The following is a 24095-nucleotide window of genomic DNA, read 5'->3' on the forward strand; positions in this document are numbered from 1 at the left end:
GTACGTACTCCGAGACTGATTTGTTCGTTCTTCTGGCAATCCACGTTATACTAAATATTCTTTACCAACACTACGATTCAAATGCTTCAATTCTTTGATCTTCCTTTTTCATTGTCCAGCTTTTGCATGCAGTTGAGGTCTTTCTTGACAGCTGGTTCCATGGGCATTGATTGTGGATCTAAGTAGAATGAAATCCTAGACAGCTTCAGTTTCTTTGTCATTTATCATGATGTTATTTATAGGTCCAGTTGTGAGGATTTTTATATTATGTTCAGGTGTAATCCATAGTCTTTGACCGTCATCAATCAAGTACTTTAAGTCGTCTTCACGTTCAGCAAGCAAGGTTGTGTTATCTGTATGTTAAAGGTTATTAATGGGTCTTTCTCTAATCCTGATCATCTTTTACATATAGTTATGCTCTTCTTCATATAGTCCAGTGTCTTGGATTATTTGTTCAGCATACAGATTGAATAAGTAAGGTAAAAGGATACAATTCTCCACATGCCTTTTCTGATTTTAAACCACTCAGTATCCCTTGTTCTGTTTGAACAGTTGCCTTTTGACCTGTGTACAGGTTCTGTATGAGCACAGTTAAGTGTTCTGGTATTTCCATTCTTCATAATGTTTATCATAATTTGTATGATCAACAAATGCCATTGCATAGTTGATCTCAAACGCTGGTAAACATCTTTCTGGTATTCTCTGCTTTCAGCCATCTGACATCAGCAACGATATCCCTTGTTTCACATTCTCTTCTGAATCCAGCTTGAACTTCTGGCATTTCCCTGTTGATGTATGACCGCAGCCATTTTTTAATTATCTTCAACAAAATTTTGCTAGCATGTGATATTGATGATATTGTTTGATAATTTGCACATCTTGTTTGACTGACTTTCTTTGGAATGGACACGAATATGGATTGCCTCAGTCAGTTGACCAGTTTTTCACTTTTCCTCCAAATAAACTGTAATATGGATGTATTATAGAATTCTATATGCATGGTTAAAATAAATGATATAGTTGATCTGGAAAGATACTTAAGATATATTATTGAATGAGACAAGCAAGTTACAGAACTTTTTCTACCAAAATAGGTTCTAGATGATGAAAGAATGAAACAAAGATAAAACCATGAAAAAAGCTGAGAAAAAGTGGGTGAATATTTTTATAATGGATTGAGAAAGGATTTTCTAAGCATGATGAATTTGACTGCATAAAAATGGAAGACTTCCATGGAGTAGGGGAACCCATTATAAACAAAGAAAAAACAAACATAAACTGGGACAGAGATTCCAAGATGATATATATGAAGCTAGTTTCCTTAATATAAGAGAGCTTTTATGAATCAGTAAGATGAAGGTCTAAAAGAAAATCCAAAACAGAAATGGTCAAACAGTATTTAGAGGCAGTTTGCAGAAAGGCCAGTAAATAATATGAAGATAAAATAGATGTTCAGCTTTTACTCATAATTAAAAATACAAATTAGAAAATCAGGTCATGTTTTATACCTGTGAGATTAGCAAAGATTGATAGTACTCAACAATGGCAACAACATGAAGAAAAAACTCTTGTATACCCTTGGAGGAAATATAAGTCAGCCCAGCATTTTTGATGGCAGATTTGGCAACATTTATGAAAATTTAAAAAGGTATATTACCTTTGTCTTAAACTCCACTTTTTTTTTCATTTTTTAAAAATAATTTTTATTATTCTTTAAGTGAAAGTTTACAAATCAAGTCAGTCTCTAACACAAAAACCCATATGCACCTTGCTACACACTCCCAATTACTCTCCCCCCTAATGAGACAGTCTGCTCTCTCCCTCCACTGTCTCTTTTCGTGTCCATTTAGACAGCTTCTAACACCCTGCACCCTCTCATCTTGTTCCAGGCAGGAGATACCAGCATAGTCTCAAGTGTCCACCTGATCCAAGAAGTAGTCATCGGTTGTAGCTGGGCACCATCTAGTTCTTCTGGTCTCAGGATGATGTAGTCTCTGGTTCATGTGGCCCTTTCTGTCTCTTGGGCTCGTAATCACCTTGTGTCCTTGGTGTTCTTCATTCTCCTTTGATCCAGATGGGTTGAGACTAATTGATGCATCTTAGATGGCTGCTTTCTAGCATTTAAGACCCCAGATGCCACTCTTCAAAGCGGGATGAAGAATGTTTTCCTATTAGATTTTATTATGCCAATTGACTTAGATGTCCCCTGAAACCATGGTCCCCAGACCCCTGCCCCTGCTACGCTGGCCATCGAAGCATTCAGTTTATTCAGGAAACTTCTTTGCTTTTGGTTTAGTCCAATTGTGCCGACCTTCCATGTATTGCATGCTGTCCTTTCCCTTCACCTAAAATAGTTCTTATCTACTATCTAATTAGTGAATGCCCCTCTCCCCCCTCCCTCCCTCCTTCCCCCCTTGCGTAACCACAAAAGAATGTTTTCTTCTTAGTTTAAACTATTTCTCAAGTGCTTATAATAGTGGTCTTACACAATATTTGTCCTTTTGCAACTGACTAATTCACTCAGCATAATGCCTTCCAGGTTCCTCCATGTTATGAAATGTTTCACAGATTCCTCACTATTCTTTATCGATGTGTAGTATTCCATTGTGTGAATATACCATAATTTATTTATCCATTCATCCGTTGATGGGCACCTTGGTTGCTGCCATCTTTTTGCTATGGTAAACAGTGCTGCAATAAACACGGGTGTGCATATATCTGTTCGTGTAAAAGCTCTTATTTCTTTAGGATACATTCCAAGGAGTGGGATTGCTGGATCGTATGGTAGTTCTATTTCTAGATTTAAAAAAAAAAAAAATTTTTTTTTATTGTGCTTTAAGTGAAAGTTTACAAATCAAGTCAGTCTGTCACACATAAGCTTATATACACCTTACTCCATACTCCCACTTACTCTCCCCCTAATAAGTCAGCCCACTCCCTCTTTCCAGTCTCTCCTTTCATGATGGTTTTGCCAGTTTCTAACCCTCTCTACCCTCCCATCTCCTCTCCAGACAGGAGACGCCAACACAGGCTCAAGTGTCCACCTGATACAAGTAGCTCACTCTTCATCAGCATCTCTCTCCAACCCATTGTCCAGTCCTTTCCATGTCTGATGAGTTGTCTTCGGGAATGGTTCCTGTCCTGGGCCAACAGAAGGTTTGGGGACCATGACCGCCGGGATTCTTCTAGTCTCAGTCAGACCATTAAGTCTGGTCTTTTTATGAGAATTTGGGGTCTGCATCCCACTGATCTCCTGCTCCCTCAGGGGTTCTCTGTTGTGCTCCCTGTCAGGGCAGTCATCGGTTGTGGCCAGGCACCATCTAGTTCTTCTGGTCTCAGGATGATGTAAGTCTCTGGTTCATGTGGCCCTTTCTGTCTCTTGGGCTCATAGTTATCGTGTGACCTTGGTGTTCTTCATTCTCCTTTGATCCAGGTGGGTTGAGACCAATAAACTCCACTTTTAAGAATTTATTGCGCACTAAATTTTAAAGATAAATATGCAAGGATAGTATTGCTAATACGTATAAACATATGGAAACTGTATGTCCATTGATGGGATGAGGGTTAAAATATAGTATACATGCATATAATGGAATTCTGTTCCCCTATATAAAAAGACCCTGGCAAATCTAGATGTACATACCTGCCTCATTTGACACTGCTTTATGTGTGATGATTGATTATAGTGCTATGTTAAATAACATATGAATATATTATAATAGATATATGTATTTATTTGAAAAAAATTCATTATGGTAACCTGTTAATCTATATTTATCCCTCTGCTGTGAGTACTACTGTCTGTAGCGGGAGCATTAATAAATTCAGACATACCATGTTGTTATTGTTAGTTGCTATCAAGTTGATTCTGACTCACAGTGACCCCGTGTGTGCAGAGTAGCACTGCTCCATAGAGTTTTCAAGGCTGTGACCTTTTGGAAGGAGGTCACCAGGTGTCTTAGTCATCTAGTGCTGCTAAAACAGAAATACCACAAGTAGATGGCTTTAACAAAGAAATTTATTCTCTCACAGTCTAGTAGGCTACAGTCCAAATTCAGGACATCAGCTCCAGGGGAAGGTTTTCTTTCCCTGTCAGTTCTAGAGGTGGTCCTTGTCGTCAATCTTCCCTTGCTCTGGGAGCATCTTAGTGCAGGAACCTCAGGTCCAAAGGATGTACTCTGCTCCTGGTGCTGCTTTCTTTCTTTTTAAATTTTTATCGTGCTTTAAGTGAATGTTTACAAATCAAGTCAGTCTCTCATAAAAAAATTTATATACACCTTGCTATATACTCCTAACTGCTCTCCCCCTAATGAGACAGCCCACTCCTTCCCTTCACTCTTTTTCTGTTCCTTCTCCCAGCTTCTAACCCCCTCTGCCCTTTCATCTCCCTTCCAGATAGGAGATGCCAACATAGTCTCAAGTGTCTACTTGATCCAAGAAGCTTATTCTTCACCAGCATCTTTTTCTATCCCATTGTCCAGTCTAATCCCTGTCTGAAGAGTTGGTTTTGGGAATGGTTCCTGTCTTGGGCTAACAGAAGATCTAGGGACCGTGACTACCGGGGTCCTTCTAGTCTCAGTCAGACTATTAAGTCTGGTCCTTTTACTAGAATTTGGGGTCTGCATCCCACTGCTCTCCTGCTCCCTCACGGGTTCTCTGTTGTGTTCCCTGTCAGGGCAGTCATCAGTTGTAGCCGGGTGCCATCTAGTTCTTCTGGTCTCAGGCTGCTGTAGTCTCTGATTTATATGGCCCTTTCTGTCACTTGGGGTCGTAATTACCTTGTGTCCTTGGAGGTCTTCATTCTCCTTTGGTCCAGGTGGGTTGACACCCATTGATGCATCTTAGATGGCCGCTTGCTAGCATTTAAGACCCCAGATGCCACTCTCCAAAGTGGGATGCAGAATGTTTTCTTAATAGATTTTATTATGCCAGTTGGTTTAGCTGTCCCCTGAAACCATGGTCCCCAAACCCCCACCCCTTGCTACACTGGCCTTTGAAGCATTCAGTTTATTCAGGAAACTTCTTTGCTTTTTGTTTAGTCCAGTTGTGCTGACCTGTCCTGTATTGTGTGTTGTCTTTCCCTTCACCTAAAGTAGTTCTTATCTAGTATCTCGTGAGTACCGCTCTCTCTCCTTCCCTTCCTCCCCGCTTTGTAACCGTCAAAGAGTACTTTCTTCTCTATTTAAACTATTTCTCAAGTTCTTATAATAGTGGTCTTATACAATATTTGTCCTTTTGCAACTGACTAATTTCACTCAGCATAATGCCTTCCAGATTCCTCCATGTTATGAGATGTTTCAGAGATTCGTCACTGTTCTTTATCGATGCGTAGTATTCCATTGTGTGAATATACCACAATTTATTTACCCATTCATCCGTTGATGGACACCTTGGTTGCTTCCATCCTTTTGCTGTTGTAAACAGTGCTGCAATGAACGTGAGTATGTGTCTATCTGTTCGTGTAAAGGTTCTTATTTCTCTAGAATATATTCCAAGGAGTGGGATTGCTGGATCATATGGTAGCTCTATTTCCAGCTTTTTAAGGAAGCTCCAAATCAATTTCCAAAGTGGTTGTACCATTTGACATTCCCACCAGCAGTGTATAAGTGGTCCAGTCTGTCCACAACCTCTCCAACATTTATTATGTTGTGTTTTTTGGATTAATGCCAGCCTTGTTGGAGTGAGATGAAATCTCATTGTAGTTTTGATCTGCATTTCTCTAATGGCTAATGATCGTGAGCATTTCCTTATGTATCTGTTAGCTACCTGAATATCTTCTTTGGTGAAGTGTCTTTTCCCCATTTTTTAATTGGGTTATTTGTCCTTTTGCAGTTGAGTTTTTAGCAGTATCATGTAGATTTTAGAGATCAGGTGCTGATCGGAAATGTCGTAGCTAAAAACTTTTTCCCAGTCTGTAGGTAATCTTTTTACCCTTTTGGTGAAGTCTTTGGATGAGCGTAAGTGTTGATTTTTAGGAGCTCACAGTTATCTACTTTTTCTTCTGCGTTGTTACTAAAGTTTTGTATACTTTTTATTCCATGTATTAGGGCTCCTAACGCCCCTATTTTTTCTTCCATGATCTTTATTGTTTTAGATTTTATATTTAGGTCTTTGACCCATTTTGAGTTCATTTTTGTGCATGGTGTGAGGTGTGGGTCTTGTTTCATTTTTTTGCAGATGGATGTCCAATTATGCTAGCACCATTTGTTAAAAAGACTGTCTTTTCCCCATTTAACTGATTTGGAGCCTTTGTCAAATATCAGCTGCTCATATGTGGATGGATTTATGTCTGGATTCTCAATTCTGTTCTGTTGGTCTATGTGTCTGTTGTTGTACCAGTACCAGACTGTTTTGACGGCTGTGGTGGTATAATAGGTTCCAAAATCAGGTAGAGTGAGGCCTCCCACTTTCTTCTTCTTTTTCAGTAATGCTTTACTTATCCGGGACCTCCTTCCCTTCCATGTGTAGTTGGTGATTTGTTTCTCCATCTCATTAAAAAATGTCTTTGGAGTTTGGATCAGAATTGCATTGTATCTATAGATTGCTTTTGTTAGAATAGACGTTTTTACAATTTTAAGTCTTCCTATCCATGAGCAAGGTACGTTTTTCCACTTATATAGGCCTCTTTTGGTTTCTTGCAGAAGCGTTTTGTAGTTTTCTTTGTATAAGTCTTTTATATCTCTGGCAAGATTTATTCCTAAGTATTTTATCTTCATGGGGGCTACTATAAATGGTATTGATTTGGTGATTTCCTCTTCAATGTTTTTTTTGTTGGTTTAGAGGAATCCAACTGATTTTTGTATGGGTACCCAATTTTTGGGGTTGTAAGGGCTGGGAGGTACCAGTTATCCTTGGACCCCTGTCATGGGTGGCTGGGTGACCTGAGTGGAGCTACCAGTCCTTAGGCTCCTAGTGTAGGTAGGTGAGGATCCTGTTTAATAGGGGAAGGGGTGTCAAACATCAAACGCCCACCTCTTCACTGCACAACTGAAATAGTTGTAGTCTGCCAACAAGGGCCTATTCTCCTGAAATAGGTTCACAGAGGTCCATGCAGAGGCGAAAGGTACTCGAAGTCCACAGACTGTTTATGCCTGGACAGGAGTCACTTCTGTCCTGAGCTCCCCTGGTTAGTGGAGCTGGCAAATTATCTTTTACCCCAGTTGCGAATTTATTCCTTCTCCATGGCCTGGAGGATGGCTCTAGGTGCTCAACAGGGCCTGTCTCAGGCCCAGAGAAATCTACAGCTGCTGATGCTGGCTTGGGGGCAGAGGGCGTGGTAAAATATACACAAGTACTTAGCTTTTGCCGCGAGTGCCCTTCTTTTCTGGTTCTGGAGGTGTGAGTAGGCTGTGTGGCTGGCTGCCTCTCCCTGAGGAAACTGTGGCCGAATAGTGCCTGAGGGCTCCTGGCGATTCAAGTCTGGTAACTCCTCTCCGCTTCTGAGCCATCTCTTCCTCCCTCTGCCCCTCAGGTCGTTTTCTAACCTTGCCTTTGATGTTCAGGGCTCCTAGCTTGTCATAAATATACTCGTTTCACTTGGTTTTTCAGGTCTTTGTTGTAAAAGGGCTTGCCAGAAGTGTCTGTTCTACCATCTTGGCTCTGCCTCCTCCAGGTGCTGCTTTCTTGGTGGTATGAGGTCCCCATGTTTCTCTGCTTCTTATCTCTTTTATATCTCAAAAGAGATTGTCTTAAGACACTATCTAATCTTGTAGATCTCATCATTATAACTGCCACTACTTTATCTCACTACCTCATAGTGATAGAATTTACAACATACAGGGAAATCACATGAGATGACAAAAAATGGTAGATAGTTATACAGTACTGGGAATCATGACCTAGCTATGTTGACATTTTTGGGGAACACAGTTCAATCCATGGCTAGGCCTGTCTTCCAAGGTGGGTTTAAAACTGTTGAGTGCTTAATCTAGTGTTTATGTTTCTATTATTGTTGTTAGGTACCGTCAGGTCGGTTCCAGCTCATAGCGACCCTGTGCACAACAAAACAAAGCACTGCCCTGTCCTGCACCTTCTTCACAATTGTTGCTGTGTTTGAGCCCATTGTTGCAGCCACTGTGTCAATCCATCTCTTTGAGGGTCCTCCTCTTTTTCGTTGACCATCTGCTTTACCAAGTATGATGTCCTTCTCCAGGGACTGATCCCTCCTGATAACATGTCCAAAGTATGTGAGATGTAGTCTTGCCATCCCTGCTTCTAAGGAGCATTCTGGTTGTATTTCTTCCAAGACAGCTTTGTTCATTGTTTCGGCCTTCCATGGTTTATTCAATACCCTTTCCCAGCACTACAATTCCAAAGGTGTCAATTCTTCTTCAGTCTTCCTTATTTATTGTCCAGCTTTCACGTGCATATGAGGTGATTGAAAACACCATGGCTTGGATCAGGCACACCTTAGTCTTCAGGGTGACATCTTTGCTCTTCAACACTTTGAAGAGGTCCTTTGCAGCAGATTTGCCCAATGCAATGCATCTTTTGATTTCTTGACTGCTGCTTCCATGGGTATTAATTGTGGATCCAAGTAAAATGAAATCCTTGACAACTTCAATCCTTTCTCTGTTAATCATGGTGCCATTTATTGCCCAGTTGTGAGGATTTTTGTTTTCTTTATGTTGAGGTGTAATCCATACTGAAGGCTGTGGTGTTTGATCTTCATGTGTAAGTGCTTCAAGTCCTCTTCACTTCAGCAAGGAAGGTTGTGTCATTTGCATAACACAAGTTGGTAATGAGTCTTCCTCCAATCCAGATGCCAAGTTCTTTTTCATATAGTCCACCTTATGAGATTATTTGCTCAGCATACAGATTGAATAGGTATGGTGAAATGATACAACCCTGACGCACACCTTTCCTGACTTTAAACATGCAGTATCCCTTTGTTCTGTTCTCATGGCTGCCTGTTCATCTATGTACAGATTCCTCATGAGCACAATTAAGTGTTCTGGAATTCCCGTTCTTCGCAGTGTTATAATTTGTTACATTCCGAACAGGCGAATGTCTTAGCATAGTCAATAAAATACAGGTAAACAACTTTCTGGTATTCTCTGCTTTCAGCCAGGATCCACCAGACATCAGCAATGATATCCCTCATTCTGTGTCCTCTTATGAATCCAGATTGAATTTCTGGCAGTTCCCTGTTGATGTACTGCTGCAGCCACTTTTGAGTGATCTTTAGCAACATTTTACTTGTGTGTGATATTAATGATATTACTTGATAATTTCTGCATTTGATTGTATCATCTTTCTTTGGAATAGGCATAAATATGGATCTCTTCCAGTCAGTTGGCCAGGTAGCTGCCTCCCAATTTTTTTGCATAGACTAGTGAGCACTTCCAGCACTCCATTCATTTGCTGAAACATCTCAATTGGTGTTTCGTCAATTCCTGGAGCCTTATTTTTCACCAGTGTCTTCAGTACAGCTTGGACTTCTTCCTTCAGTACCATCAGTTCTTGATTATATGCTACCTCCTGAAGTAACTGAACGTCGACCAATTCTTTTTGGTGTAGTTACTCTGTGTATTTCTTCCATCTTTTTTTGATGCTTCCTGCATCTTTCAGTACTTTGTCCATAGAATCCTTCAGAATTGCAAACCGAGGCTTGAATTTTTCTTCAGCTCTTTCAGCTTGAGAAATGCTGAACGTGTTTTTCCTCTTTGGTTTTCTAGCTCCAGGTCTTTGCATATTTCATTATAGTACTTTACATTGTCTTCCCAAGCTGCTCTTTGAAATTTTCTGCATGGATTGGGCACTTGAATTTATAGGATTAGAACAGAGAAAAGAGGTCTGAAGTGGAGAAAAAAAATTTGGACTTGTTAATAGATGGTGTAAGAGCAATGGTAGGTGATAGGATTCCCTTGGCAATGAATAAATTGAGAAAAGATGAATGAGCATAGAACTCAGAAGAATTTCAGCTTTTAAGATTGAATGGAAGAGGTGTCAGGGCTGTAGATAAGAATGAAATGTCAAAGAAGTAGGAGAAAATCCAAATTTGTAGTGTCACAGAAGTCATGGAAGACAAGTTTTTTAAAGGAGGAGGGTGTAGTATACTAAAATTGAATGTTGCTAAGATAGCATATGAAATTAGGGAAAAAAAGTATCCATTGATTTTAACAATTTGGAATTTTTTATTGACTTGTAACAAAACTTGTGGGAGACGAAGTCAGAAAAGAACGGGGGCATGAGTGGGAGGTGAAGGGGAGATGCTGAAATTAGACAACTCTTTTGAAAAAATGTCCGTCTTGAATGTGAAGGCCTCACTCTTTGAAGTTTGAGATGTAGTGGAACATCCAGATGGAGAAGTATATCAGGCAGGTGAAGCTGTGGCATTGGAATTTAAGAGAGGAGAGGGTTAGAGAAATCTGAGAGTCATTCACGTGAAGATGCTAGTTGAAGACTTTAAAAAGAAAAGGGAACCAAAGTTAGAATGAGGAGAGCGCCTATAGTTCGAGATTTTGTTGGTTTATCATTAAAAAATAGTGTAGTCGTAGTACAAGTAATTTGTGCTTGGACTTGTTTCATCCAAATCGTTTATCTCAAGTTTTGGCTGAGATAATTTAAGTTATCCTTTTTTAAATTGACATCGTTAAAAGTAAGATACAGTATATCACATGCTCACAAAAAATTGTAGACAGGAGCATACCTGATATCTAATTTTACTGCAAGTATTAGGATATACAGTTTTTTCTAATAATTTTTACTGTGCTTTAAGTGAAAGTTTACAAATCAAGTCAGTCTCTCACATAAAAACTTATATACACCTTGCTACATACTCCCAATTATTCTCCCCCTAATGAGACAGCCCTCTTTCTCCCTCCACTCTCTCTTTTTGTGTCTATTTCGCCAGCTTCTAACCCCCTCTACCCTCTCATGTCCCCTCCAGGCAGGAAGTGCCAACATAGTCTCAAGTGTCCATCTGATCCAAGAAGCTCACTCCTCACCAGTGTCCATCTCCAACCCATTGTCCAGTCCAATCCATGTCTGAAGATTTGGCTTCAGGAATGGTTCCTGTCCTGGGCCAACAGAAGGTCTGGGGGCCATAACCACCAGGGTCCTTCCAGTCTCAGTGAGACCATTAAGTCTGGTCTTTTTATGAGAATTTGGGGTCTGCACGCCACTAGTCTCCTGCTCCCTCAGGGGTTCTCTGTTGTGTTCCCTGTCAGGGCAGTCATCAGTTGTAGCTGGGCACTGTCTAGTTCTTCTGGTCTCAGGATGATGTAGTCTTGGTTCATGTGGCACTTTCTGTCTCTTGGGTTCGTAATTACCTTGTGTCCTTGGTGTTCTTCATTCTCCTTTGAGCCAGGTGGGTTGAGACCGATTGATGCATCTTAGATGGATGCTTGCTAGCGTTTAAGACCCCAGATGCCACCCTTCAAAGTGGGATGCAGAATGTTTTCTTAATAGATTTTATTATGCCAATTGACTTAGATGTCCCCTGAAACCATGGTCCCCAGACCCCTGCCCCTGCTACACTGGCCTTCGAAGCATTCAGTTTATTCAGGAAACTTCTTTCATTTTGGTTTCGTCCAGTTGTGCTGACCTCCCCTGTATTGTGTGCTGTCTTTCCCTTCACCTAAAGTAGCTCTTATCTACCAACTAATTAGTGAATACCCCTCTCCCACCCTCTTACCCTCCCTCCTCTCATAACTACAAAATTTTTTCTTCTCAGTTTAAACTATTTCTCAAGTTCTTATAATAGTGGTCTTATACAGTATTTGTCCTTTTGCAACTGACTAATTTCACTCAGCATAATGCCTTCCAGGTTCCTCCATGTTATGAAATGTTTCACAGATTCTTCACTGTTCTTTATCGATGCGTAGTATTCCATTGTGTGAATATACCATAATTTATTTATCCATTCATCCGTTGATGGACACCTTGGTTGCTTCCATCTTTTTGCTATTGTAAACAGTGCTGCAATAAACACAGGTGCGCATATATCTGTTCGTGTAAAGGTTCTTAATTCTCTAGGATATATTCCAAGGAGTGGGATTGCTGGATCATATGGTAGTTCTATTTCTAGCTTTTTAAGGAAGCGCCAAATCAATTTCCAAAGTGGTTGTACCGTTTTACATTCCCACCAGCACTGTATAAGTGTTCCAGTCTCTCCACAACCTCTCCAACATTTACTATTTTGTGTTTTTTAGATTAATGTCAGCCTTGTTGGAGTGAGATGAAATCTCATTGTAGTTTTGATCTGCATTTCTCTAATGGCTAATGATCCTGAGCATTTTCTCATGTATCTGTTAGCTACCTGAATGTCTTCTGTAGTGAAGTGTCTATTCATATCTTTTGCCCATTTTTTTAATAGGGTTATTTGTGCATTTGAGTTCTTGCAGTATCGTGTAGATTTTGGAGATCAGATGCTGATCGGAAACATCATAGCTAGAAACTTTTTCCCAGTCTGTAGGTAGTCTTTTTACTCTTTTGGTGAAGCCTTTGGATGAGCATAGTGTTTGATTTTTAGGAGCTCCCAGTTGTTTAGTTTTCTTCCTCATTGTTAGTAATGTTTTGTATACTGTTTATGCCATGTATTAGGGCTCCTAACGTTGTCCCTATTTTTTCTTCCATGATCTTTATCGTTTTAGATTTTATATTTAGATCTTGGATCCATTTTGAGCTCATTTTTGTGTATGGAGTGAGGTATGGGTCTTGTTTCATTTTTTGCAGCTGGAGGATATACAGTTTTATGAACCTACCAATTTGGCTAATTTTCCAATATTTGGTGCTTTGTTTATGATAAATCTATCACTCGTGATGACAGGATTAGTAGTTAGTCATAGCACTATTTTATGTATACAGGCAGTCCCCAGGTAGGGAACGACATCTGTTCCTGACTGTGTCTTTAAGTCAGATTTGTAGGTAAGTTGGAACAGGAGTGTATGGTTCTTATTTAGTAGCCTTACTTTAGTGCCAGAAAAGGCTTGAGGCCTTTTCAGTTATTTAAAAGCTCCAGGTGCAGCAAGTGAAGGTGATTGTAATGAAGAATTTGATGCTAGTAGGGGTTGGTTCATTCCTTTCAAAGTGAAGGCAAATTTACATAATATCCAAGGGCAAGAAGAGTTGTCCCTAAGTTGGACTTTCTCAACCAGAGAATTTCCTGTACTGGTGTTACTACTCTTGGTGCATACAATTTGTGGTACGCATATACAAATTCTGTCTCCCTGTCAGACTGCTGCCTGGAATGACCTGAACCTTAAAGACTTTCCAAAATGAGTTTATCTCTTATTATCTATGTATGTAGATCATAGGATTTCTGAGTTAATGTCTGATCTTTGAAATGTTAGATGTGCCATTAAGACTGAAACTGTGATATCGATGTTGCCTTGATTTATGTCATACCGTTGGAATATATTTGTTAAGGCTCTTGTTGCAAGTTAAGGCAACCCACTGAAGCTAATTTAAGAAAAATAGGGAATTTTATAAGGATACTAGGATATATCTCAGAATCCAAAGGCAAGGATTGCAGCTGTATTTCAGGAATAGTGTAGAAGCATCTCTGATTCACTCAGCTTGAAATAGGATCTCACAGCAGAACAATACACTGGTTAGGTGGATAGATTTCCCCTAAACATGGCATTTTATCTTTTGATAAAAATGTATGTGTGTGTGTATGGGACAGAGGGGTGGGCATTTATATATTCTTTTGGCAAAGGTAATTCAATAGATGTTGAGTTTTTCTACTATCTAAAAGCTATTGATAGGGACTTAGGCTAATGGTTCAGTCATGGACAATCTATATGCTGCTTCAGAATAACTTCTGGCCCTATGCCATCTATATACAAGTTTGTTTATTTGCTCTTTAGTCTTTTCTTATTTCAGACATGAGAATTATACATGTTTCTTGTTTTAGTGCCAATCTCAAATAATTTGCTGTTGTAGAGATGTCAATACATACATATACAGTATTTGATAAATCTGTTATCATGCTTTCCAATATTTGTTAAGCTACTGTGCTTTTTGTGTAGTGTGTACTAGGTGAAAACAACAACCTTGTTCTTTATAGCTCTTGCCTGAGAATTCAGTGTTTGTGAAAGATGCCAGATTGATATGGAAATTGAAGCCCTGTGTGAATGTGAGGTAGTAACAATGTCACTTTCCCAGATCCTCCTCTCTTAATGCACTTTGGTCTTGATCTGCAGGATTATCTCTTTTCTTTTTTCTGCCACTATGAGTAAGAACGTTCATATTCAAAGGGTGTCTTTTAGGATCAAATGTACTTAGGCTCTTCAGAAAGTTGAACAGTCAGGTTATTTCTTTGTTGCTGTTTTTCTGTTTCATTGTTCAGACTTGATCACTTAAGACCAGTAGTCCTGATGGATTATTAATTGTGTAAGCAAACCAGTTCAGATCACACTCTGCCTTTCTTTTCTAATTCTTTCACACAACTTGCTTTTTTATGATGGATAATAATAGCTACCACTTATTAAGCACTTACATATCAGATCTTTGCAAGGCACTTTACGTAAACACATCCTTCTTTATCATTAAAAGTACTCTGTAAAGTATGGTTTTCATAGTAAAGAAACTGAAAGAGAAGTACCTTGCTCAAAACAACAATAGCTATTAAATCGTAGACCATGAATTTAAACCTCGAACTGCCAGATTCTTGTGCTTGTACTCTTCCCACCAAGCTCCAATGACTACTCTTAACAGATGTTCATTTGGATTAAACATGAAACAAGGAGGTCTGTTACATACTGGCAATGGCTGATTTGAAATTCTGATCCCAGTTTTGCCAGATATTCCATTGCTGTGTATTAATACATACTCTTGAATCTACTTTTTCTTTTTTTAAAGTTAAGTCATCAAATGAATAGGAGCTCTCTGAAGAGCTGTAATTATGGATAGAAAGGCTCAATAAAACATGGTTTCAGTTTGAACTGTTCTTCATTATGTAAATCAATAATTTTTATGTTGGCATCAATAAACTTTGAAAGAGTATATTGAAGTCTCAGCTATTTCAGCACAACTCCTGGGATCCTTTGTATGGGAAGATTTTCTAGATGAAAGTGCTTTGAAAGTTAAGTCATTTATTTATTTTAATTTATTTATATCACAGGTAGTGAGTACTTATTCTGTGTCATATACCAGAGATAAAATTATAAATAAGTCAAATGCAGCCCTTATGGTGAAATCCTTAATAACCTGTAAGGGGGAGACGAATAGTTTAAGAAAAAAAAAAATTATGAGTCACTGTAAGTGCTATGATAGGAGAAGAAAAAGGTATAAGGGAAATAAGAGTCATCTATCCCAGAGCTATGTCAGAAGGACTTTGTGGAAGAAATGATGTATAAAGTAGAATGAGAACGATAAGAGTTAATCAAGTAACAGTGGCAGGGGGGAAAGTGTTGGTGGATATTTTAAGCCTAAATAATATGTGAAGGTCTTTTAAAAGAAATGCTTTTTTTGAGATATAATTCAAATACCATAAAATTCACCCTTTTAAGTGTATGTTCAATGGTTTTTAGTATATTCACAGAATTATGCAACTGTCACCACTACCTAATTTTAGAACATTTTCATCACCCTAAAGCAGGGCTTCAAACTGGTTTGAAATGGTTCAGTAATGGCCGGTAGAAATGAGGGCAGCGTACGTGTTACATAGCAACTGAATCTCTTGCCTGTCACATTTTGACCTGAGTAGGGAACAGGCAGCGTTGCCCCACTCAAAGATGGCAGCCAACTGGACCACTTTGAATATGTGTTGCTCTCCACAGTCCTGCCAATAATCTGGCCCCACACATCAGGCTTCTCAAAGTTTCACAGTACGTCACCTGGGAGATTGGATTATTGGCAGGACTGTGAAGAACGACACACATTGACAGTGGCGCAATTAGCCACCATCTTTGAATGGGACACCACTGCCTGTTTCCTACTCAGGTCCAAATCTGACAGGTGAGAGATTTGGTTGCTATGCAACGAGTATGCTGCCCTCGTTTCCGTCGGCCCATGACCGAACTGTTTTGAACCGATTCGAAGCCCTACCCCAAAGAGAAACCCTTTATCCGTTATCCGTTAGCAGTCCTTGCCCTAACCCGTTGTATCCGCTAAGGTACTTTCTGTCTCTATGAATTTCCCTATTCTGGACATTTCATATAAATGGGACCATGTAATATTTGGCCTTCTGTCCCTGCCTTCTTTCACTTTGTATTATATATATATATATATATTTTTTTTTTTCTTTACCATGTTTTAGGTGAAAAATTACAGAATAAAATGCATTCCTGTTTAACAATTTTTGTACAGATTGTCCTGTGACATTGGTTACAGTTTTCACAATGTGTCAGCATTCTCATTATTTCCATTCTGTTTGTTCTGTTTCTGTTGATCTATCTTCCCTTTCTTGCCTTCTTATCTTTGCTTTTGGGTAAATGTTGATCGTTTGGTCTCATATAGTTGATTGTTTAAGGGAGCACACTACTCACTGGTGATATTATTTCATAAGCCAATCTATTATTTGGCAGAAAGGTGACATCCAGGAATAGCTTCAGTGCCAAGTTCAAAGGGTATCTTATCTTAGGGTGATAGTCTCAGGGTTTCCTCTAGTCTCTATTGGTCGAATAGGTCTGGCCTTTTTTTAAGAATTTGAATTTTGTTCTACATTTTTCTTCCATTCTATCGGCATGGTATTTTCCAGATTCATCCATAATGTAGCATGTATCATATGAAGACCTGTTTTGAGGAATGGAGATTGGCAAGATGGAGAATTAAAAGTTTAGTTGATCAGAATGACTAGTACGTAGAGTAGGAATTTGAGAAGAGAGAGAAAGTATAACACTAGAGATACACGCAGGAACCAAATCCAACAGAGCATTGTCAGCTATATTATGGAGGTATGGATTTTATCCTAAGGGCAGTAGGATGCCCTTGAATGGAGTTAAATAAGAAAGCGATTTAGTCAGATTTGTGTAGAAAATAGGCAAGATGGGGACAGAGTGGGACAGGGAGACTAGTTAGGATTCTTGCAAAAACCTAGGCAATGGAAAGATGGTGGTATAGGACAGGGCAGTGAGAATGGAAAGAAATGGTTGGATTTGAGAGTTTTAAAAGGTAGGATTGACAAGACTTGTTAGATTGAATATAGAGAGGGAGAAGAGAAGGTAATACATAGTGTGGCTCTCAAATTTCTGGCTTAGTGAGCCGGGTGAATAATGATGCCTAGAATCGGATTGAGAATCTATTAGCCAGGCAAGCTCTTGGGTGCCAATCTATAAGGAATACTGAAGTGCCACTGGAAAGTTAATGAGATGGGGGAAAATGCATTTACCAGAGCTCATTACTTATTAGTAGAGTACTGTATATGACTTGAAAACTTTGATAAACTACTGTAGATGGAATTAAATCCCATTCCCTTACCTAGGTACTTAAATAACATTGTTCCTAAAGTGTACACTAAGAACCCCAATGACTGTTTTATTGAGTGGGATATCAAAGTTTGGAGCCAGAGCTAAGTAACTTAATAAAGGAGAGGCTGCTATCAGTAGGCCTTCTTTTTTGTCTGTCCTTTTTATGGTTCTTACCCTTTTCTTTAAAATATTTGTATTAGATTGTTTTGAACAGTATCAAATACTAGCTTGCTGTTCCATTTATCTATTGTTGTTGTTACTAGATGCTGTCAAGTCAATTTCTGAATTTATCTATTGCTGTGTGACAAATTACACCAAAATGTAGCAGCTTAAAACAACAATCTTTTAATTATTATCTGTTATGGTTCTGAGGATTGACTGGGCTCAGATGGCTCTCACGTAAGGTCTTCATGTAGTTACAGTCAGACAGTGACTGACTAGCAGTTATCTTGAGGCTCGCTCAGTTCACATGTGTAGAGGTTCATGTGGCCTGTCCATGTGGTCCCTCGTGGTGACTGGATTCTAAGAGTGGGTGTCCCCAGAGAACCAAGCAGAAACTGTATTACCTCTTGCGATTTAGCCTTGGAAGTTATATAGTGTCTTTTCCTTTATGGTCTATTAGCTAGGCAGTCATGAAAGTCTGCCTAGGTTTGGGGGAAGGGAACATAGACTTCATCACTTGATTGGTGGCATGTCACAGTCACATTGTAAGAAGAGCATGTGTGATGGGAGACTTAGTTGCATCTATCTTCAGAAATACAATCTACCACACCTATCTTGAGGCCTCTGCCCAGACCAAGATAGGGAACCAAGAAAGTGGACTTGAGAAGATTGAATACAGTTTTGTACATACCGAATTTGAATTCCTTGTCAAAATTCCAGGTGGAAAAATTTTTAAGCGGTTTGGTTACCTGGCAGATACTGAATTCGTTCTGCGGTGAGTAGTATCAATTAGAGTCATATTTAACTGAGATGATTTTCTAGTTTATTCTCTTCCTCCCCCGCCCCCCTTTCTTTCTTGCCACCTATAGCCAGGATTTCAGAATTTGTTATCTTCATAAATCTTTTCTGTTATAAACACTTCCAAATTAAGAGATTCCTGTAAATTGCTTATGTTTTCTTTTTTAAAATATCTTAATTTTTGTCGTTTTTCTTTATTTAAGAAAAAGGACCCATTGGCGTCAAGTCAGTTCCGACTCGAAGTGACCCCATAGGTTTATTTTAAAAAATAAAATCTCGGTTTTTTCATTTTAAATGATTCACTTTCTCTTTACCCCATGTTACATTAAAATTTTTATCCCTGTCTTTCCTATTCTTTGTTTTTCAGCTTTTATAGTTGAAAGTAAAAATTTAAGTAGCTTGAGTTCTTATTAATTGAAATTCATGTATCCTCAATTTCTTGTCCCTTTGTTATCCAGATAATATATATTCATTGTAAGAAAAATTGGGACTCTAGAGACTTGAAAAATGTGTATCACCCAAACATCAAGAGATTCCCTATTATATTTTGGTATATATTTTTCAAGGCTTTTAAATTCTTCCCCCAAATGTGGCATCTTACCATTTTGTAAATTGCTTCTTTCACTTGACATTTAGGTTGCTCCCAGTTTTTTGCTATTTTAAACATTAGTCTAACAGTTACCTTATCTATATCTTTTCTACTTGTTCATTTATTTCCTTAAGATAAATTTCTAGAAGGGAAATTATTATGTGAGAGGGCATGTATCTGTATAATAATGATAGATTTTCCCAGCTACTTAAATCTTTCTCACTCTTCTCTCTCCTATTAGAATATTTCTCTGTTTTTTGTTTCTCTTTTGCGTTTGCTTATTATCCCTCTCCCCTCCAACACATATGCATATTCATAAATATTTATTTCTTAGAAAGAAATCTTTATCATGAGGTTCATTACTTAAGTATCGACCTCATTAATTTCATTCAGTTTATTTCTTTATGAAACTTTTGTTGAGCACTTTATGCTATGCCCTGGAGTACAGAGAATGAAGACTTGTAGATAGTCCTTATCTTTAGCGAACTCACCGTTCAGTGAGGGGAGATAGACAGGCATACTGACAGTGTAACTTCATTTGGTAAGAGCTACCACAATAGAGAGATGCATGATATAAGCAAAGGGTGACTCTTCTAAAGCAGCTTATGAAAAAGAAAAGAAGGCTTCTCAGATTGAGTTGAGGGTGAGTTTGAGTTGAAGCCTGGGCTAGCTATGCAAAGAAGAGTGGCAAGAGTATTCCAACATAGGCACAGCACATGCAACAACAGAGAAGCAAGATAGAGCGTCTGACAAGAACTACTGGTAGTTTGGTATGACTGGAGCTTAGGGAAGTAATATGAAAGCACGCTGGAGAAGAGGCAGAGAGCAAGCTCTGAAGGAATCTCTATGCCGTGTTAAGAAACTGTACTTAATTCTTGAGGGAAGGGAAAAGGGAAACCTGTTCAGTTAACTAGAAAAACACCATCGATCTGGATAGGAAATGTAGTGAGTTCACCGTGGCGTCCAGATGTATGTCCATTAATTAGATGAGATGGAGAGTCATTTAAGGATTGTTAGCAGAAGAATAAAATGATCTGATTTTTGTTTTAGAAAACTATTTTTAGTAAGATTATGAAGGATATATTTTATAGAGAAATGGAAGTAGTGACACTAGCTCAACCAAAAAACCAAACCCATTGCTGTCGAATCAAATCCGACTCACAGCAACCCTATAGGACAGAGTAGAACTGCCCCATAGAGTTTCCGAGGAGCGCCTGCTGGATTTGAATTGCTGACCTGTTGGTTAGCAGCCATAGCGCTTAACCACTACGCCACCAGGGTTTCCAGCACTAGTTCAGAAACAATATTGAACCAATCTTAGTGAGAACTGATGAGGACAGTTGTAGAAATGGCAGGAGGAGAATGAAATTAGAAGCTGTTTATTTGAAATCCTTGCCATGGGAGTGTGTTATATGCTACACTTAATTAACCCCACGTTTTGTTAGTACCATCTATGTGAGAAGCACTGTGCAGGATCATCAAGGTAGAAGGATGAATAAAAAGGGTTTCCTGCCTTGAGTGAGCTTAGGGTTTGTAAAGAGGGAAATTACCACATAATGTGAAAAGTGTTATAGGTATAAATTTATTGTGAAAACACAGAGAACTAAGTGATTAATTACTGATTTCACATTGAGAGGTGACATTTGAGCAGAATATTGATGGAGCTTTTTTTCTTTGTATCATGAACTGGATTTAAGGCATTTTATCCTGTGCTCTCTACCTATCCATTTACTAAACTTCTTTTGTTCCTTGCAAAAAGCAATGCTATAATGCCAAAAGACAATGAAAAGGCTGTTACCATAAGCATCCATTCTGGGTAAAAACTACTAGATTCTTTGTCTCTTATCTGAAAAGCATGTTCTCTTTGTGAGGTTGTTCAATTCCACTTTACACTACCTGTTTCTTATCTGTTTATCTTTCTTCTTTCCCTCCCTTTTTCTATTCCTCCCTCCCTCCTTCCCTTTGTTTTTCTGAACTATTTCTTAGTTTATTATGGCATTTGCAACTTTAAGTCTACTTTAAAAAAAAGAATGCAGTAATCTAGTCCATTATATGTTACTTTTAAAAGATGGAAACTTATTAGTAAACAAGAAGGATAGAACACACACACATATGTGTTTTCTTTCTTCCCTGAAACTCCACTAAAATTGTAAGAAGAATCAACAGGAGAAGAGATAATAATGGATGAGCGATTTAAAGAAATTTAAAGAGTAAAAGGTAACTGTCTTAGAACTAAAGAAGCAATAAATTACTTGTCTGCCAAGGGAGATATGATGAGAAGCTAGTAGATAGCCTACAGAACCCTGAAGAGATTGAGATACGGAGACTGTAAAACAAACAAACAAACTGATTGCCATTGAGTTGATTTGGACTCATAGGACAGGGTAAAACTACTCCATAGGGTTTCTAAGGTTGTAATCTTTATGGAATCAGACTGCCACATCTTTCTCTCAGGGAGCAGCTGCTGGGCTCCAACTGCATACCTTTTGGTTAGCAACCAAGTGCTTAACCACTGTGCCACCAAACTCTAGGGATCTCTAAAGGTTTAGGTGAGTTGTGGTGCTGAAAGCAGAGATTGGTTGGACGTCTATACAAGGAGTGGTTAGTTTTGCAGGTACTCCATCCCATTCTATGCAGTCAAGTGACTTTCCTCCTCCTCTAGCAGGAGACTATAGAGGTTTATTTTCTGGAAGAATTGAATTATAGAGGCTTTGAATTGAAGGATAGCAGGCATATGAAGGTAGGGATGGGATGTAGGGTTGAAAACACGTACTTAAAGCAAATCTGCAAGCTAAATGGTGAGGTAGCAAACCTACTTCTACCACAAACCTTCAGCCAGCTATTCCTCCTACATCTGCTGCCTGGCCAGAAAAAGGAGAATTCTCCAAGTAGAAAGTGAATAGATCTAGGAAAAAGGGCTATAGATACTACTGACTTTGAGATTCTCTAATGAAATGTCTAGGTTTCTGCCTAATCACCCTGAAGTAAAGTCCACCAGGCAGCAAGCCTTGCCTGCACACAATTAGCTTTTTAGACTCTTTACTGTTAATTACAAATGAATAGCTAGGGACTCCTAGACATTTGATAAAAGTCTTCAAAATGAAAGATAAAGCAAAACACTCAAACAGAAAAAAGATGTTTGGAGGAAACAGGGAGACATTCCAGGGTGGAAAAGAAAATGTTAAAACTAAACAAAAGTCTTGGAGAAATGAGAAAAAAAACCAAAACCTGTTGCCATTGAGTTGATTCCAACTCGTAGCAATCCTATAGGACAGAGTAGAACATGCCCCATAGGGTTTCCGAGGAGCACCTGGTGGATTTGAACTGCCAACTTCTTGTTTAGCAGCCATAGCTCTTAACCACTACACCGCCAGGGTTTCCGGAGAAATAAGAGGGTATAAAAAATGTGAAACAAGAATATGATACCATTAAAAAGGAAATAATCAGAAAATAAGAAAGAGGTCTTCTAAATTAAAAGATGATAGGCTAAATAAAAATCAACACAAGGAGTGGAAGATAAAGTTGTAATCTCCCTCAGATTGAAATGCAAAGATGAAGAGATGAAATGAATATAGGAGATGTGGTTAGATACCTAAGCAGCCCAAGGAACCCAACTGAAAAGTATCATAAAATTTAAAATAATTAATAAAGGTATATTAAAAAATTGATAGACTTTGTGTATGAGAATGCAGCGGAAGAAAAGAGTCCATATATAATAGCACACAAAAGAACCTGTTAAGGAATATGTTTAACAAGAAATGTGAATTATTTCTATGAAGAAAACCTTGAAAAGCTATTGAAGGACATGCAGAAGAGAAGAAAAACATTGGAAAGACCTACAATGTTCTTGGATGGGCTATTCAATATTATGAAAATGTTACCCTTTTCTAAATTAATCTCAATTTAATGTAATGCCAATAAAACTACCATGAGATTTTTTGATACTAAATAAACATTCTAAAGTTTTTATGGAAAAATAAATAAGTATGGTCTTAAAAAATCTGAAAACGAATATAGAGGGAGGAGCTAGAAGTAGAATACATACACAAACACAATATATGGTTAAATAGCTATAGTAATTAAAACTATATGATACAAATATTTGTGATGCAAACAGTCACAGAACAATGAAACAAAATAGAAAGTCAAAAAATACCAATTCAAATACCTACAGAAATTTAGTATATGATTACGGAGGCATTTATATTAGTGAGCAAAAGCTGGCCTTTTTAATAGTATTGAACAGTTGGGTAGCCATCTAGGAGACAATGAAGCTCAATCTATACCTCACACTTTACACCAGAATAAATTGAACTGGGCCATAGATTTAAATGTAAAAAAAGTATAGTATTTCATCAGTTCTATAATGTGCATTTTTTTTTTTTTTTTACATTTCAAAATCTTTGAAATTGGGGTGCATTTTTTAATTGATGGCATCTCACAATTGTTATTGACCAGGTGACCGTCCTGATGCCCAGATTTGGTTAAAGTTGATGTAGTGTTAGTTACTGTTATGTTTTTTGGTAATACGTATATTGTTTAAATGCCGTTTAAAAGGTCTTTTTTAAAAAATTACACTGTGATTGGCATTGAAATGAATAGTTACTTTATATACAGAAAGGCACAGAGCAGTAGGCATACATTTTATATTAGTGAAGCAGTTATCCATCTTTATAGAATTAACTACCATGCAGTGTTTTTTCCAGAAAGGAACAACCAAATACTTTATAGGACCCTAGGAAAAAAATGACTGCAAGTAAATATAGTTGTGTCAACCTTGTTACTGAGTTACCAAAGTGTTCCCTATTATAGGCCAAATCATATAACTGAAGGCAGGAGAATTAACCTCGGTTGGAATAAACTTCAAAGCTACCAGAAGGTTGGTGTTACTGATAGATGCGTATCACAGGATAGTCATTAAAGGCATAGTGCTTAATTTTGATTTTTTTTTTTAAATAAAGTAATGGTGTATCTTAACCATTCTTGATTTCTTATATTGAATGACAAAAAGTAAAATAAGAAGCAAGGTCGTCATTCATAGTAAAGCAGAGAAGTGCTTGTTGACAGTTTGATGAGAGAGAAATGGGTATCAAATAGTCATCTTTGAGAGACAAAGTAGATTGAGGAAGAAGTAGTGTGAGGTCATAAATGTGAAGTTGAGACCAGCTGTCATCTTGTGTGATTTCATT

General features: G+C 38.3%; 1 protein-coding gene across 4 annotated transcripts in view; it reads left to right on the plus strand.

The window, feature by feature from the left end:
• ZFYVE9 (zinc finger FYVE-type containing 9) overlaps window positions 1-24095 on the plus strand; it is a 230294-nt gene that overhangs the window by 40332 nt on the left and 165867 nt on the right. The gene's annotated exons all lie outside the window — the stretch shown is intronic.

This window comes from Loxodonta africana, chromosome 3 (genome assembly GCF_030014295.1).
Source record: "Loxodonta africana isolate mLoxAfr1 chromosome 3, mLoxAfr1.hap2, whole genome shotgun sequence".
NCBI classification, from domain to species: Eukaryota; Metazoa; Chordata; class Mammalia; order Proboscidea; family Elephantidae; genus Loxodonta; species Loxodonta africana.